This window comes from Lutjanus erythropterus, chromosome 3, assembly GCF_056507025.1.
Source record: "Lutjanus erythropterus isolate fLutEry1 chromosome 3, fLutEry1.hap2, whole genome shotgun sequence".
In the NCBI taxonomy this organism is placed as follows: domain Eukaryota; kingdom Metazoa; phylum Chordata; class Actinopteri; order Lutjaniformes; family Lutjanidae; genus Lutjanus; species Lutjanus erythropterus.
Genome location: NC_139319.1, coordinates 8,034,445 through 8,051,960, shown reverse-complemented (window position 1 = coordinate 8,051,960; position 17,516 = coordinate 8,034,445). Strand labels below are relative to the sequence as shown.

The following is a 17,516-nucleotide window of genomic DNA, read 5'->3' as shown; positions in this document are numbered from 1 at the left end:
GTGTTGGAGAGGTCAGCGCTTCTCCCAGTCTGTCACTCGGACCGCTGCTGTAATTTAGTGCTGTAGTGGTTGAGGTCAACTTCACATCTCTGTGAATTCAGCCCAGACGGTGACGTTTAGACCTCTTAATGAATAAAGAGGTTTGCGGCTAGTTTTCTGAGCAGTGGCCCTGCGACAGTGTCAACAACGGCCTTCTTTTTTTTTGTTTTTTTTTTTGTTTTATTTAATTTCTTATTTTTTGGCCATGCTGTGCCAGTCTGGGCAGAGAAGTGACCTAACGGATCATTTTTGAATTTGTCTGCTTTTGGTTTTACCTTCTTGCTCTTGATGTGAAGCTTATTTTATTAATTCTTGATGACTTTATTGGTGAGAGATAAGAAAACGTGTGCAGCCGGGCGGGGATCGATCGTCATTTGTAAATAATTTACAGAGGAAGACAGTTGACACAAAAGGAGGCACATAACACTTTTCATAAGAACTGCATAGAGGCTTTGTAGACAGTGCTTCAGACAGTAAGGACACAGGTTCAGTTTCAATGAGACTTTTTGATTCCTTTTAACAAACAGACGGGAAGAGAAAACGTGAGGAATCAAGGAAAGACTACTGAGGATCGCAGACACTCCTGCACAGGGTTGACAGTGTTTACAGACTGATCATGTCTCTCCGGGGTCTCGAGGACACGAGTAACCAGTCTGTAAACCAGCTGAAGAGGGAGACGTTTTGTGCTCGTTACAGAGAGCTGTTTGATATCTGTGTGAATTGTCACAATAAAGCTGGTGTTCTGGAAAGGTCTCAAATGAAGCTGTTGTGTGTATACTGTATATAAGTGAAGGCGGGGACGATACACTCAGTACTATCACGATGGTTGGACGTGGCTCCACAACTTATGCGATTTGGTATTATGATTTATTGTGACGTTTGATTGCATTTTTTACCCACTAGACCATGTAAAGAAGTTGAATCATACACTTTGAGAGACTGTATTACTGTGTCATATTTTTGAAAACAATACACATCACATGGCAGTCAGTATTTAAGTTTTATTTCAGCAGCATCATTGCTTTATCACATATAAAAGTAGCAAATAACAGAGGAAATTCATGCAATCAAGTCTGAGCACACAGGCTGTTTTATGTTAAGTAAAATTGATCTGTTTGTTAAGATACTATTACTGCCATGCTAATTTCCATTAACGTGCTAGTGGGAATTCCCATTATATGTTAGCATCAAGCTAACAGACCAAGCGCTGGTTACTTATATATATTTTAAAAAATCACTTCAGGAGTTTTAAATCGATTCAGGAATCGTGAAAAAAAGAACCACAATACTTGAATCTGTTCCAGCTCCCACCTGATATACTGTATATGTGTCTTGAAGCAATTTGTCTTTTTTTTAAGGAGCAGTGTGTAAGATTTAGTGGCATCTAGTGGTGAGGTTGTAGATTGCAACCAACTGAATACCTCTCACCTCGCACTCCCCTTCCAAGTGTGTAGGAGTGTGTAGGCTGCAAAAGGGCCTCTCTAGAGCCAGTGTTTGGTTTGTCTGTTCTGGGATTCTGTACAGCTGGAAATTTGGCAGTTGAACATGGCAGCCTCAGTGTAGGAGGACCGTCTCCCTCTGGAGATATAAACAACTCATTCTAAAGAAATTAAAACACATCGCTTCCTACTTTCAGACGAAACAGTAATGGAATGCATATGAAAATTATGTTCCATTTCTGCCATAATCTGCCAATAGATTACTGTAAATTTTGCACACTGGAACTTTTGAAGTTGTGTTTACAGTAAACTAATATTGCATTTCTATAAAGAGACGGGAATGTTTACAAGAAGAACAGTCAAAGTTGATGAAACAGAGGCCAATATATCTTGGATTTTAGTCACTAGTATGGCTCAAAATCCAAAAAACACACAATCCTACATATCCCATCTTGCAACTTCTTGGTTGACCTTCCCTGCCATCAAACATCAACTCAAACATCCCCTTCCCTCTGGTCCTGGTCTTTAGTTTCAGTGAACATATTGAAATGTTACATTTCAGTAATGACAATAATCCAGCAGAGTAAATGTCAAGTTTGCAGACATTTTTGTAAAAGTAACACACCCAACATGACTGAAGCAGGGCAGACATCTTTTCAAAGCAATCTGCACGTAAAAATCTTGAAAACATTACAATCTTCCTACATAAAAACTTGAGTTAAACTTGCTGTTTAGTAAATAATAATATAACAAGTCACAATTTAGCTCATAACTACTGGTGATTAGGCTGGCATTGAAGCAAAAATACAGGAATGACAAAACTAATTTTAAATTGCATTGATCTGATATTTTACATACTTTTATTCATTTTTTGTAGTATTTTGATAGTAGTATAAGTTTTTAAACTAATTTTATTTTAAAAACTTCATGACCTTCCTCTGGATTCCACTAGAGGAGTTTGTGTACCACAGTTTGAGAATCTAGGAACTAGCTGATTGACGAAAATTAACCTGCAAACATTTTGATAATTAAATAGTTTTTCAAGCAGAAATGGCGAAACAATCAAGACTTCAGCTTCTTTTATCTAGTCGGATACCTTTGGATTCTGGATTGTTGCGTGGACAAAACAATTTAAGACATTTATTGAGAACATAATAATGAAAATAGTTGTTTCAGCCCTGTTCCAGTGTAATTGTCACAGCATAGTTAAATAAATGTAAACTATCTGATAATACAATCCATCAATCCTCCCAAAACAAAAACAAAAGACATCTCAAAACCTAAAGCAAGTGGATGTAACCAAAGACGGATGATACTTCAGGCAGCTGTGATTGTCTCGCTTTCCTGCAGCTTCACAGAACTATGTGTCACTTTGACCATGAAGATGATAGATGACAGTAAACAACTGAGTGTTTATAGTTAAAACAAAAATATAGATTGAAGAGGAAACTGGCAGAAGGGTGGGACTGAGAGAAAATGGCACAATTACAAATTTGTCTACTGCTTCAGCACCACGGACAGCGACATGGATTTATCGACACAGAGCCCAGTTTGGTTTCTGATATTTCAGAGCTGCGGTCGAGGCCATAGAGTCTAACTCACACAAACCTCAGTCAGATAAAAGATTGATGATTCAACAACATATTCAAGTAAATAAACCCTCTGAAGATATTAATCTATAGCCTCAGTTGTGGTTTTAGTGAAAGGTAGAGGCAAACAGAAAAAAGAGTTGCAGCAGACCAGCAGCTGTCTGGGAGTTTGGTCCAGATATGTGGTTTATAATAAACTGAACGCTGCCTCTCAGTGTTTAGCTTTGACTTTGGAGACAGGAAGTCGACCTGTCCCAGACGACCTGAGAGGTCTGGATGGTTCATATCGTAGCAGGAGAGCAGAAATTCATTTAGGCCCTGAACCGTTCAGTGCTTTGTAAAACAACAGCAGTATTTTAAACTCAATTCTTTTGCAGACAGGAAGACAGTGTGAGTCGTACCTCAGAACAGGAGTGATGTGATCCACTTTTCTGGTTTTATTGAGGAGAGGAGCAGCAGCGCTCTGACTCAGCTGCAGCTGTCGTATTGATTTTTTTTTTTTTTTTTCAGAGAGACCTGTGAAGACAGTGTTACAGCCGTCGGGTCAACTGAAGATAAATGCATGGTCGAGTTTGTCCACATTTTGCTGAAGCATAAGTCCTTTAATTGTTGATACATTATTCAGAGGGTAGTGGGCTGACTTGAATTCATGTCTGACTCCATGACCCCACTGAGATCCCTGACTTGGTTTGTGGTATTTAACATCACCAACTGAAGCTGATTGCTCACTTTTAATCGCCTCAGTTTGTCTGTTTAATTGAAGAATTCTGGCACATCAAATTGTTGATTTGTTCAATGCAGCTACTGAGTGCTTGTACTGAATTATCGTCCCTTGGTGACATGGTTATATAAATGTGTGTGTCATCTGCATAATCATGGTAACATATTTGGTTGTTTTCCGTAATCTGAGCATGTAGATATTGAACAGAGTCCCGGGAGCGTTTCCACAGCCATAACCACAAAATTTAACGAGAAAAATAAAATTATCTGAATAAAGACCTCCTCCTGCTTACTTTTAACTGGCTAACATGCTACGAATTCAGTGTAACTTTAATGAATTTACAGAGAATCCGACCTTTTGGCAAACTTTAAGAATAACTACAGAAATAAGCATGAGGTGGTTTTATTAACTTTGTTAATAAAATGACCTCTATATGACCTACCTTTGTAGGTCATATAGAGGCATCTGTAATGAGACTGTTTCATAACCAGTTAACAATCCTTCTAGTAAGTTTAAGATGTAGACCATCTGAAATAGCGGTATGGTCCTTTAAAGTAGCTTTGTAGTTCTGTCTCTTTTGTTCCAACTATGCAAACAGACAATACACAGCCCACATCCATCCTCTCATGTTTGAGCAGTGTGATGGATTAATGATGGCGGATTCTTGACCGGACTTCTTCATCCTGCTGCTGAACCCACAGTCATATCGTGTGTCCAGTCAGTGTTGCTCCACCAGTTTGCAGCCTCGTTGTGCCAGGCAGGCAGGCAGGCAGACAGTCAGGCAGGTAGTCAGCCAGTCAGGCAGGCGGCTCAGCCTCAGCCCCTCCCACCTCCTGCCAGCTTCAGGCGGACTCTCTCTGCTCCTCACTGCAGTCCGCAGTAAATCCACCGGCTCCCGTCAGAGTGCAGCAGACTGCAGTCTCCATCACTCCTCCTCCTCCTCCTCCTCCTCTTCGTCCTCCTCCCTGCGCTCCCCTGGCAGGTGGAAAGGACACACACACACACGGGGCCGGGACAATGTGAGTATCAGCTCTTATATGTTTTAGTTTAAACGGACATCACGCAGGCTGATTATGCGCAGGTTCTTCAGAGATATTTGACTAAAGCCGGCGCACATTTTAACGACTTTTCTGCAGCGTCATGGACAGGTAAAGTTGATTTTTGCGCCATTGCTGATCGGTCGCGCGTGCATGGAAACATGATCATTTTAGTAAATATTTTAGAAGCTGTAACACTGCAAAGACAAACAGCAGATAGAAGTGAAACTGGACTGGTGGTTGCATTATTAGAGAATCCAGCCCGTCGTGAAATGACCTTAATTTTTATAAGACTGTCTCGGTTTTTGAATGAGATGTTCTGCTGAAGTACTGAACTGTAAAAAAAAATATTATGATGAATGGGATGTGAAGAGCTATCGATCGCTGTTCATCCGTGACCTCAAAACGCCTTTGATTGTGAAAAGGCAGAGCCTGATGATGCAGCAGATCTCAGCTCTCCGCCCGGCGTGTCCCATTTCATCTCTGCAGTGCAAACAGCGGAATGCAGCAGCGCACTGACGCACAGCAGACTGACACACACACACACACACACACACACACACACACACACACACACACACACACACACACACACTGTCAAAGCTTCTCCAAATCTGCCCATCACAGTTATAGTTCTGACAATTCATAAATGCTTAGACTGGTTCTTTTTTAAAACATTTTTTGTGAGTTTTTCATTGTACAGTATCAGCCGGCTGTAAGTGCATTTTTAATGAGGATGTGTGTTTTGTCCTTCCTCAGGGCTTTCATCTCAGTCTTGGCCACGTTGGCCCTGGTGCTCTCTGCTGAAGGAAGTGTTGGGTGAGTCTGTTGCTTCAGATGCGATCATCTCCAAAAGTACAAATTCATTTAGTATGCTACTTTTGTTCAAAGTGACCTTTTTCTTCTCCTGCCATACTGGGAGCTCAGTCTCTTAAAGGGACACCCCAAAATAAAAATAAAAATAAAAATAAAAGTTTACATATATACGTAAAATACATATTTTTTTAGGGCGGGGAAATATTTCGATATTACATGGATATCATGATATGAGAGTAGATATCATCGTTAAGTCAGCTGGATTTGCAATATCATGCAAGCATCCATCTTGCTAGGGTCCAAGTTACCCGTTTGTGTCCAGACCAAAAGTGGTGTGAGCCAATCAGCATCTTAGGAGAGGCGTGGTTTTAGGTGTGACGACAGCGAGAGGCGACTTGTTTCGAACAAACGTTGGTGGCTCCCGAAGAGGTTAGCGTAGATACTGAGATAGCGTCAGTTATATCAGAACTGGAGAGTATTTCTTCATTAGAAGAAGAGCAAAGAACGGCACTGAGGGGTTTTCTCGATGGAAAACATGTTTTCGCTCTTCTCCTGACCGGCTTCGGCAAGAGTTTGATCTGACTGGTTGAAGTTAGCCCAGATTAGACTTGACGGTTCATGCAATCACCTGCCAAATGTTTTTTTTTTTTTTTTTGGAAAGTGCCTGCCCTTTTCCAAACAGTTTCTAAGGACGAATTTCCGGGTGGTTCTGTGTAACAAACCATCTGGAGAGTCAGGTTAGCGTGACGTGGCAGAGGAGATGTCTTTAAAGGCTGCATTATAGTAAAGTGACATCATTTTCTGAACTTACCAGACTGTTCTAGCTGTCCTGTTACATTTTGCCTTAAAAGCTCTGGACATTATATCCAAAATATTGTGATATGATTCATTCTGTTTGACCAAAATGGAAGAGGATCTTAATTAGTATGATTAATAACACCTGTGTTTGCTGCTGCTGTGGAGAAAGATCTAAAATATCACTTTAGGCTGGAGCAGGTTAACCCAAACCACGAAAAACAGCCCCAGAAAAAAAGTACACAAAAGTAGGCAACCATGTCAGAAGACTTTTGGTCTTAAAATGTGGATAGATAATAAAATTATATCTTTTATGAATCTGTTTTAGCCCAAGCACCAACACCAGCTTCTGCACAGAGTCAAAGGAATGTCTGGAGTATGAGCTGGTCTGCAAAACAGACGAATATGAGGTGAGTGAACTTCTGCTCAAACAACATACATGCTTTCCTGTCAGGTCGTCACTACGTAGACAGTTCTGTTCGCTCATTTCCCCTTGTGTGTGTGTGTGTGTGTGTGTGTGTGTGTGTGTGTGTGTGTGTGTGTGTGTGTGTTCAGGTGCGACACTACAGCCCGACTCGCTGGGTGTCAACAGATGCTGAAGCTTATTTCATGGGTGTGGGTGCAGCCATGGCCTTCAGGAGACTTTTCCAGTACATCACTGGCGCCAATGAAGGAGGTGAGGACAGAAGCAGAAAATCAGCGCTCAGCAAGAGCGCTCATTTTGTGTCTCCTATCATCTGTGACCACGGGTTGAACCGACAAAGATGAATTTAGTCTAAGGTTAATTCTAATCAGAATTTAGCAAAACTACTGTAGGTTCAAGACGAGTAAATCCAGATTAAAATTAAGCAAAGCTCTGCTGCACTATTAAAAACTCATCTCACATTAGGAAATCCAAGTTTATATAAATGTGATGTTAACTGAAATTAAATAGTTTAAATATTAATCATGGTGCTACTGTGTGTGTGTGGTGTGCAGGTATCCAGATGGAGATGACCGCCCCTGTCCTGGTCAAAATTCCTGAGGAGACCAAGATGTGGGAGCCGGCTGTCTACACGCTCAACTTCCCTCTGCCAGCAGCCTATCAGGACAAACCGCCCGCGCCGACCAATGACAAGGTGAGCTGAGCCTGACAGGTGGGGTGGGGGGCGGATGTGGGAGAGAGAGCCGGCGTGTGTGCAAGGTGAGGATGTTTTTTTTTTTTCGGGAGTTGTTGAACTTACCCTTGGCAGTCATGAGGTCAGTGCTTTTATCCTCTCAGTATCTGTGTGTAATTTGATAACTGAAGATCAATAGAGAGCATTGACGGATGTACAGTATTTAGTGCATCTCGCTGTGGTGCTGCTTTCACTGACTCAGCAGAAGAGAGATAGATAGTGCTTTCTCATGATGGCATCACAGCTGCTGTCCTCTATCTGTTTTATGATCTGAAGTCTGTGCAAATATTAATTCTTCATCTGTTTCATTCACTTGGATTTGGCAGCAGATATTCACAAATAATAAATCATTTAAATTATGTATATTCCACCAAATTAAGCACTTTATAACTTTTATTCATTCATTTTAGTCTTCTCTGCCCTGAAATGTTTTGTCATAGATGTGGCCTGGTTTGGGTTGTACTTTCAACAGCACAGACGCGAGTGAATAAGATACACAAAGCTGCTTACCATTTTGGTCATGGAGGTGAAACTCTCTTCTGTGGCTTCTAACTGAATCTCTGTGGTTTGAAGTTTAGTTCCTCTCCTGCGTCGCTGTTTGCTCTTTCAGGTACCTGCTTTGTTTTACTGTTTCCTGTTTGTCTCCAGCTCTACAGGAGTCTTGTTAAGTTACTGCAGATAAAAAACCCTGATTTTGCTGCTTCTTAATAAAAGCCTTTAAACTACATAATAGGGGACTTTTATTTGAAATAATTTATAGGTAATTCAGGTAGCTCTGCTATGATACAGATCCCTGCTGAACTGGGCTGACGAGCTGAGTCAAACAGAGTCGAACTAAGCCAGTATAAAAAATAGTGTATTATTAATTTTGCTGAAGTAAATTATCTGAAAACTTATTTTACCACAGCCAACACCTTGTATACAGTGCATCAAGATGTTGAAAAAGTACTACTCTATTGAAATATGAAATTAATGTCTTTTTCTTTTTTGCCAGAATTTGGCATCTCAACAGTCAATTTTACTTTTTCTGATGTAGAATTTTGCTTTAAACTCATATGTGTGCTTTTACACATCTGTTTTATAGTATTTTATGCTGCCTTGTCTTCTCTCTGCTGTATCTATCTAAGTTGACAAATGATGTGTTAATGTGTGACTGTTAATGTTGCGTCCGTGTCTTCCTCACAGCTGTATTTCACCGAGATGCCAGAGATGGACGTGTACGTGAGGAGTTACGGAGGCTGGATGCTGTCAGTCACCTCCAGGCTTCACGCTCACCTGCTGACTAAAGAACTGGAGAGAGTCCACGCTTCCTACAACCACAGCTACCACTACGGAGTCGGCTATGACAGGTACTACACACACTTCCAAGAGTACTTTTAACTTACGACTTTATTCTTGGGAATCACCTTGTATTTTTAATGTTTTTGATATATATGTCTGTGTTGTTTGGCTGCGTGTGTGTCTCTTACTCTTTCCGTGTGTGTGTGTGTGTGTGTGTGTAGTCCCTTGAAGCTGCTGAACAGGCACAATGAGGTGTGGTACGTGGCCGAGGGGCAGATAATTTGCACAGATCCACAGGAGCCAACCCCCGCGCACACTCCCCGGCCGACTCTGACCAGCTCACCCACGGACTCTGCCTCCGAGCCCCTCCCTCACACGCTCTCCGACTCCCCCGCCCTCACCCCCGCCGACCTCTCCTCGAACACGACGTCCAACTCCTCCTCCTCCTCGCAGACGCCCTCCGACACGCCCTCTCCGGCCCCGTCCGACGCTCCGTCCAGTCCTTCCTCCGACATGCCCGCCGACGCCCCGTTCGGCCACCCGCCCACCTCCGCCCAGATCCCGCTGGAACCGACGAGCAACTCCTCCGACCCCGTCTCTGTGAGCCCGTCCCTGGAGCCCCAGTCTGACGCCGCCCTGTGGAACAGCACCGCCCACAGCTCTCCGGATACACAGGCCGACAGCAACCCCGTGGTCGAGCCAGATGACGCTCATTAGCAGCAGTCAGATTTGACATAAGCAGCTATTCCAGGTATATAAACATGGAATCTAAACAGAAAAGAAGCGGTGGAGGTGGGTGATAGATGGAGCAGCTGTTCTCTTCCTCCTAATCTCTCTATTCCTACTCTATGTATTACACCAACTCCTCCTTATGGCACTTAGTGTTTAACTCTATGTTCTACCACAGCTTTGCATCTGCTGCTTCATGTATCTGCAAACACATGCTCGTCCACTTTGTCGTTCTGAGGTTATCACACCTGCTGCATTAGAGAATCAAGCGACATGTATGTCTTAGTTAGAAAAGTTAGAATCCAAGGTTGTCGCGTTGATTCGACCGGCTGAAGCCGAGGGCAGGGATAGATGCCGTTTAATGTCAGTTTAACCTGAAAACTAACTTAGCAACTAATAGGACTAAAATGGAAATCTGTCTGGTTAAGAGTATAAAGGGACGAACCACGGTAGGTGAGGAAACCTTATCATAATGTGTTCTAGCCACACGTGTAAATGGAGTTTGATGCTGTAATTCTTAAAGTTTCTGTCAATAGTTTCCAGCCACAACATCCTACGAGCTTCGACTCTCTGTTTTAGCTTCATGTCGGTTAATTTCTTGATACACGTGGCAGCGTATTGGTGAATCATCATAAATTCAGTGTGCACATTCACTGGGATCTTTGGTGCAGCCTTAAATCTAATAACTAATGCTGTTCAGATTTTTCTTTATTTCAAATATTTAAATAAAATTAACAACAAACTCTCAATAAACAACATAAATATATAATCCATGTCAAAAAAAGGGAGTAGGGAGATTTGAATTCTTATTAAGTCCTGCCTGTTTTTGTATTTTTCATCAGTAAATTTGGTTAAATGTGCACAGACAAGTGACAGATTAAAGGAAAAACCAGCAGTAAGGAGGAGGTTGCAGCCGAGGGGCCCCACATTGGCCAGACTGTTTCTAATGATCTAAATTATAAAATAAAAACCTATTAACCCATAAAGACATTTTAAAAATTCAGCAGCTGAATGAGTAGAATGGGTGGTTGATGAGGTCAGTTTGGTTTTCAAATAAAAAAGCTAAAAGCTATTACCAGATTGCAGGTTAAATTTCTTTTTTCTGGTAAAGCATGATGAGTAAGAGGGGCCCCAGAGTAGCCAAGGGGCCCATGACCACCTTAATCCACCACTGGCTGCTAGAGCAGCTTCAGTGCAGCTTCAGTGCAGCTTCACATTGATTTTTCAAGTCACTGGACGGATTCGCTGGTCCTCTTTAGTGTTTTGATGGTGCTGTCGAACACGTCGGTCTGAAATCTCACACCGGTGTTTGATTGTGGTGAGATCTGGTGACTGCGAAGGCCGTAGCATGCAGTTCATATAATTTCCAGACTCCTTAAATCATTCAGTGCCGTGTGAATTGGTGCATCAGGATAGAAATGTTTCATCATAATATAAATGTGATCACTCAGAACAACTTTGTATTGATTTGCAGTGACCCTTCACTCTAAGGGGATAAGTGGACCTGAACCAGTCAGAAAAATGCCTCCAAAAGCATAACAGAGTCACTGGATCCCCTCACTGTAGGGGTAAAGCATTCCTGTTTTTCCTGTAATTCATCACTAGTCTGCAAAATCCAGTTTCCCACCCTGGTGTTCAACATGCGCAACTCAAATCAAACAAAAGTAGCCATTCAAAACACAGCAAGAAGATATAATCAAGAAAAAAACAAGCAAAATGCAAATCAAAATCAACCTACACATCCTGTCCCATCTTACTTTGCCAGACATAATCTATGTGTAGGCGACCATCTGACGCTCGCAGAGAAAAAACAAAAACAAACGATACGTCATTTTGATTACTCAGTGTCACCTTCCTGAGACAACCAAGACCCAGTCCTCATCCCTGCACCTCTCAAAAATTATTTTTTGTACAACTTCCTAAACTGTCCACAAAGTCACCTGGCAAACTGTAATACACACACACACACACACACACACACACACACACACACACACACACACACACACACACACACACACACACACTCTCTCTCTTAAAATGCTGTATGACTTTATATAATACAATAATTTATTACATTTCCCTAATCATTATTAATTTTGTTATTTTCTTTACCCTGGATAAAACATCATTTCCCAGTATTAGTGCTCAAAAGTGCCTGCAAGACATTTACCATGTTTTGCATAAAGTTGATACAAGAGATATTAATAACATACAGTTCGCTGTATGCCAGTGTGCTCGTGTGGGTTGTTGTCAGATTTCTCCTTAATTTCCAAGTTAAAGCAAAAAAGAACAGCAATAATATTTACAAAGTTTAAAAATGTAAAAATTTCCAGCTAAGGATGGACAGAATTTTTGTCTTAGAAAACAGTGAGAATCACACACATAAGCACAGCTCTGGTCCTCTTGAGTACTGTGATTAGTTTTTATCCACTTTTTCCACAATAAATAACCATAAATGTATCTAAAAGTTTAAAGTTACTGCCCCCAAACCCCTCAAGTCCATATTAATTCATGCTTTTCCACATTATATTAAAGGTATCCTGCAGAGATCTGACAGCTGACAGACGCTGTAGAGCGATGTTGTGTTCTGCTCTACAGTATGTGGCATGAAGTCATGAGTGACACGATACATATTGCGGCAGTAGCAGCTGGTGTCAGTAATGTGCCGTTAATGTCTAAACAATGCAGGATTCAAAAGCCTTAGAAAAGACCAAATGTTTCATGAGCTAGGAAATACAGTCGGCTAGTTTTTCAGGCTTCAAGAATGTGTTGGCTCTCAAAAATGTCCAAACTTGACCAGGAAAAAGTCTGGGTTTCTTGCCAACAGTTTGTCAAAATCACCTTAAAATCTCTCTTGTTGGAGTCTCAAAAATATTTTGAAGAAAGTGAAGTCAAGTAAGAGTCTGATGTTCTGATGTGAAAGAGAGTAAAAACAGTAACGGCAATAAATCCAAGTTCCAGAAAACAACTGATTTCTGCTCCCCAGGACTCTTTCTTATATACCCAGTGGCTTTGGCTACGACACCACCTACTTTTCCCAACAGAGTCAGAGTCCAGAGTCCAGTTGAATCTATTGGCGTCACGTTTTGGCCTCATACGAACATCTCTATTTAGCCAAATTTGGCTGCATTCCAGCATCTTGTTCTGGGCGAGAGTCCAAGAGGATCTGGGAGGAATATCTCTGCGCCCCCGCTTAGAATGTTTTTGTAAAAAAAAATCATGTAGCGCTTTAATTCAGACAGGTCACGCACGGAAAACACAACTTAACATGAGATATAAATAGACCTCCTCATTAATACAAACCATCCTGTAACAAAATATTGCAGCATTCTGCAGGAAATCCCACGAGGTAATTTAAAAATTGTTTCTGCGCACTGTAGAAATGAAGGCTCTGCCTGAGTGGTAAATGTTGGACATACTTTGTATCTGCACCTTGAAAATCAGTCCACAACAATCCCCAATCTTTAATTTTTAGTCTCGATCTAGTGGTGGTTTAATCTAGAGGTGGTAGGACTGCCCCAAAGATCCCAAGCAACCATGCCTGATCGATCAATGCAATATGAATTACATCAGTTAATAAATGACAGTCTCTATCTATGCGTATCTGAGCTACATACTGTATGTTCTGAGGAAGGTGCAATAAAAAAAACATAACAAACTCTTGTTGGACTCGTTGAATCATTGCTGTCTGTGGACTTTATGAACTTGATGACTTTGTCGCCATCAGGTGGTCGTATTAAGAATAACACTGTGGTAGAAAGCAGCACACACTTACCTTCACCTGCTTGTTGAGAATATCTTTGCACCAAAGGTATATGACTTTTCACAGGGTGGACGGTTTCCTCTCCGGTTCTCGTTTGGTGGCATCAAAGTCTCTTGTATGTGTCGATTTTGTATTTTTAGCTTGTTGCACTGCCCCCAAGTGGTCAAAAAATGTAATAATCCCTCATCCAACCCTGATTTAGATGCTGCAATTAAGCTCCTGAAGCTGCCACCTCAATGAACCTCATTGGAGGTAGCAGCCACATGGCTTCGAGAAAGATGCTGATGGAGAACTTTTGTATAAATCTCTGATTACTGTTGTTAACCAGTGTCACACCTTATCAAGACAGTCAAAGTTGTAGGTTGCATATTTAAAATATTTCCTAACGTGTAGAGTTATTCATTAGTGTCTACACGCCCTCATGCCTCTTCTTAAAATACAGCGAGCATGAAGAATCGTCCAGAACCACTCAGAGTGATGTTGCAGCAGCGCCGCCTGTGATTTCTCCCCCTGCAAATGAGTAAGTTACTTATTTATAACTAATGTAATTTTCTGAAGTCATCCATGTTTCTAGATAACTGGAGGAGGGTTTACATACTTTTAAAAGGTATGGTGTGCTGTCTCCTTTCCCTTGTCCTGTGCACTGGGACAAACATTTGCAGAGCCAGGGCTGTGCAGAAACATCAGATTATTTTTTTCAGTGCACACACAGAACAATGAACTGGAGGTCCGTGAGGAGACGTTCACTGAATTTGATAAAAAAAAAAAAGTGTTATTGGATTAGAATAGCACACCTCACCTTTAACTTCCAAACCTCACTGTTTTTGAGTTTAGTCTTGTAAAAAGGGAGCTGTGCATCTTATAGGATGTGCAGCTTCTCAAGCTCGTAAAAGCTCGACTGCTAACTGGGGAGAAATGGAAACGTAACGGGTAACAGCAATTTGACCACAGAAAATAGCAAAACTGGAGGTGAATGATTGCAGGTTGCATGATTTGTTCACTTACGGTGGGTCTTAGATTTTAAAGTTCCCCCAGAACCTCCTGAACACCCAGTCTTTCAAACACTGAACAGAGGAACCCAAAGACAGTTCACACATTCATTATTTAGGGGTCTCCCTTGTAGCCCAAAGGTCCTAAACAGCCGTTTAGAGCTCTGGTCGTATTACAGAAACTTCCTAACTTGCAGATCCCTGCAGAACCAATCTTAACTGTTTGGTAACCAGTGTTGGGCAGTAATACATTACTCAGTAAAATTATTTCTTCAGACAGTAACACATGGTGCAAATGCTTACAATTTCTAAAACAGTAATTAGATTACAGTTACTAATCCAAGTAACTCAGTCCTCAGTAGGCTTTTTGTTGTATTAAATACAAGTTTATTTAATTAGTTGCATGATCAAAATGTTTGATATATTTTTATTCAAGAAATAAATACCATTATAATGTTGCCCACTTACATAATTTATTCATTTTATAAATCCTTATGAGCATATATTTAATGAATATAACTAAATAATAATGAGCTTCTCTATGATGGAGCTGACGACACATACAGGGATATGACTTTATTAACTGGGTCGCCCAAAAGGAACACTGACTTATTTATTTTTTATTTCTTTATTTATAAAATTGAATTGAAAAAAAAAGTACTAATATTAATCAGTTATTAAAGAGAAGTCAGAGTTTATGTCACCTCCATCACCATAGATGTCTACTTCATCAGATGGAAAATCTGAATTATATTTTTCCATTTCACAGCAGAGTTGTAGTGAGCAGCCATTTTATTTTTTAAAAGGTATTCAGTGTTCTCTTAACGCCAATCAAAATACACATTTTTAAACCATAATTCCTGTTTAGCTTTGATTTAGAAGAGCTACAGAGCTGACATGTTATAGTTGAGACATATCTGATAGCAATATTATTGAACAAACAAACTGTTGTAAACCAGGTGGTGAGACAGGAGTCCTTTGGGTTTAGTTAATCCCAAAATCTTTTATTTAAGATTTTGGGATTAACTAAACCCAAAGGACTCATGTCTCTCCCAAATTTAACTGTTCTCTCACTTCTCCGCCTGTAGTGATATAACTTCAGCTACATTTAAACTAAATTTGCTAATGGTCTGTATTGCTGCTCTTTTATTACTTTTTGTTTAAACTGGTAAAATGATAAAAGTAGGGTTGGTTGCCAGGCAACAGACAGGAAAGTTGCCAAGCGATGTTGTAGCGAGTATTTAGGGTTTCCTTACCTGAGATAATATGGGATGAAGTAAGATTTTTAATAACAAATGGGGGGAAATCAGAGATTGTTAACTTCAGACTCAAGATAGGAGGTTTCTGTAATATAATACGGCGCCGGCTTATTTCTCAGGTTGGTTCTGTTCCTTATCAAAATTACACACTTCTGATCACAATTTCTCATTCAGTGTGAGAGAAACAGAAAGACGTGCGTATGGAGCAGGAAACCAGGGAGAACTGAACAAAGAGTGAGGAGGAAAATAAAGAATGAATGAGACACACGGTTTGATCAGTGGAGTTTAATCCAGTCTGTTATTTCTACATGAATGCTGGTCTGAAACACACCAATTTAATTGTGTGCACCCAAAGAAGGGCAGGGATGGCGTTCGAGAGAGTTTCATCAAATCTGAAACCAGTTCTGAATCTGCTTATCAAATCTGAATACTTTCAAATCTTATCAATCTTGTAGTTAAAACTATATGTACTGTTTTACAGCGTCAGACCTAATGCACATATTTTGTCGCTGCTCTATGACATTAAATCTGTCCTGACTAACTTTTCCTGTAGCTTCTGCAGCTGTAGCACAGTGAGGACCAAACACTGTTTCCCCCCACAGCACAGAGACAAAACAACAGAGTGGAAACGATATTAATTCTATGTTATCATTCAGCAACTATCAGCCAAATCTCAGATTTCTCTGCATGCATGATGCATTTAATGTTGTCCATTGGCAAATGTGTTGCTGTTCTGCTACAGGTCACAGAATCAAACAGGTCACAGAACACAGTGTAAACTGATACGCAGAGCACTCATCTCACTGAAGTTAAACATGACAGACAGTAGATAAATATTTAAGCCAGGGACTTGCTCTTCCTCCTTTGTTATAAGCACCCATCTGCAAATATTACATGTCACAGTTGTTGCGTTTCGTTGTCGTTGTGTGACTCTGGAACATTTAATCTAAGGCAGTCCACCAGCCAGTCAGTCTGCTTTGCTGAGTTAGCACATGCATACATCATCAGTTTTTTGTTTCTTTGCAGGTGCCTGCAGTTTTGAAGATTTGATAAGGGATTCTTCGGCCTCTGAGCTCAACGAATCTGGGTGTCTTGGAACCGGATCCGAAATAGAACCAGCTATCCGAACCCATCCCTGACCGGAGTGCAACAATCCAGGTACTTCTAAATGTAAGCTTGGCATAACGTGTCATAGGGCTGTACCGAATACGTCAAAGTTTCTTTCAAAACATTTTAATTCTAAATCAACATTTGAATGCAGCTTCTGCACAGCTGCAGATAAAAATAAACTACCATAACAGAGACAGAAAAAAAAACTATGCTGAGAGTTTTTCCTGTGTAACTGACCCTTTGCTAAACTGCTAAGCCCCACCTGTGACCAGCATCTGTCCAATCAGAGATTAGCAATGTGCAAATTAGCTGTGTGCATGAGGCTCTAAAATGAGTGATACTCTGTGTTTCATGTCTTTTTTTCCTTAGTCTTTCACAAACATAAAACACAACGTGTTAGTTTGTCCAACCAACGCTGGCTTCCTACTTGCAGTCAGCCAAACTTATGTTAGATGCTACTGCATGAAAAAAGCTTATTGGGATTTATTATGTTGGTGTTTGAGGAGGAGGAAAGTGTGGGCTGATGATGAGGCTCGCTTAGCTCTTATCCCGGCTCACGGTTGGTCTGCCTGGGTGACCATCTCAATGCCTACTGCATGTAATCTTATCCTTGCGCTGTGTTTTTCTGTGTTAATGAGTGTATTCCTGTCATATATACATATACGTGTTGTACTTCACAGTCTGACCAATGTTTGCTGTGATGTAAGCTAGCGTTAGCCTCAGTCTTTTAGCATTAACATTATACCATGTATGCAGTCATTAACTTTACATTTAACTAAGACACTTAAA

General features: G+C 40.8%; 1 pseudogene across 1 annotated transcript; it reads left to right on the top strand.

Moving 5' to 3' along the window:
• Positions 1–4,577: 4,577 nt before the first annotated feature.
• Positions 4,578–10,385, top strand: LOC146329593 (uncharacterized; annotated as a pseudogene). Its single transcript, XR_014769793.1, has 7 exons — positions 4,578–4,807; positions 5,585–5,644; positions 6,765–6,846; positions 6,992–7,112; positions 7,415–7,554; positions 8,779–8,942; positions 9,096–10,385. The product of XR_014769793.1 is annotated as an uncharacterized LOC146329593 (transcript).
• Positions 10,386–17,516: the final 7,131 nt, after the last annotated feature.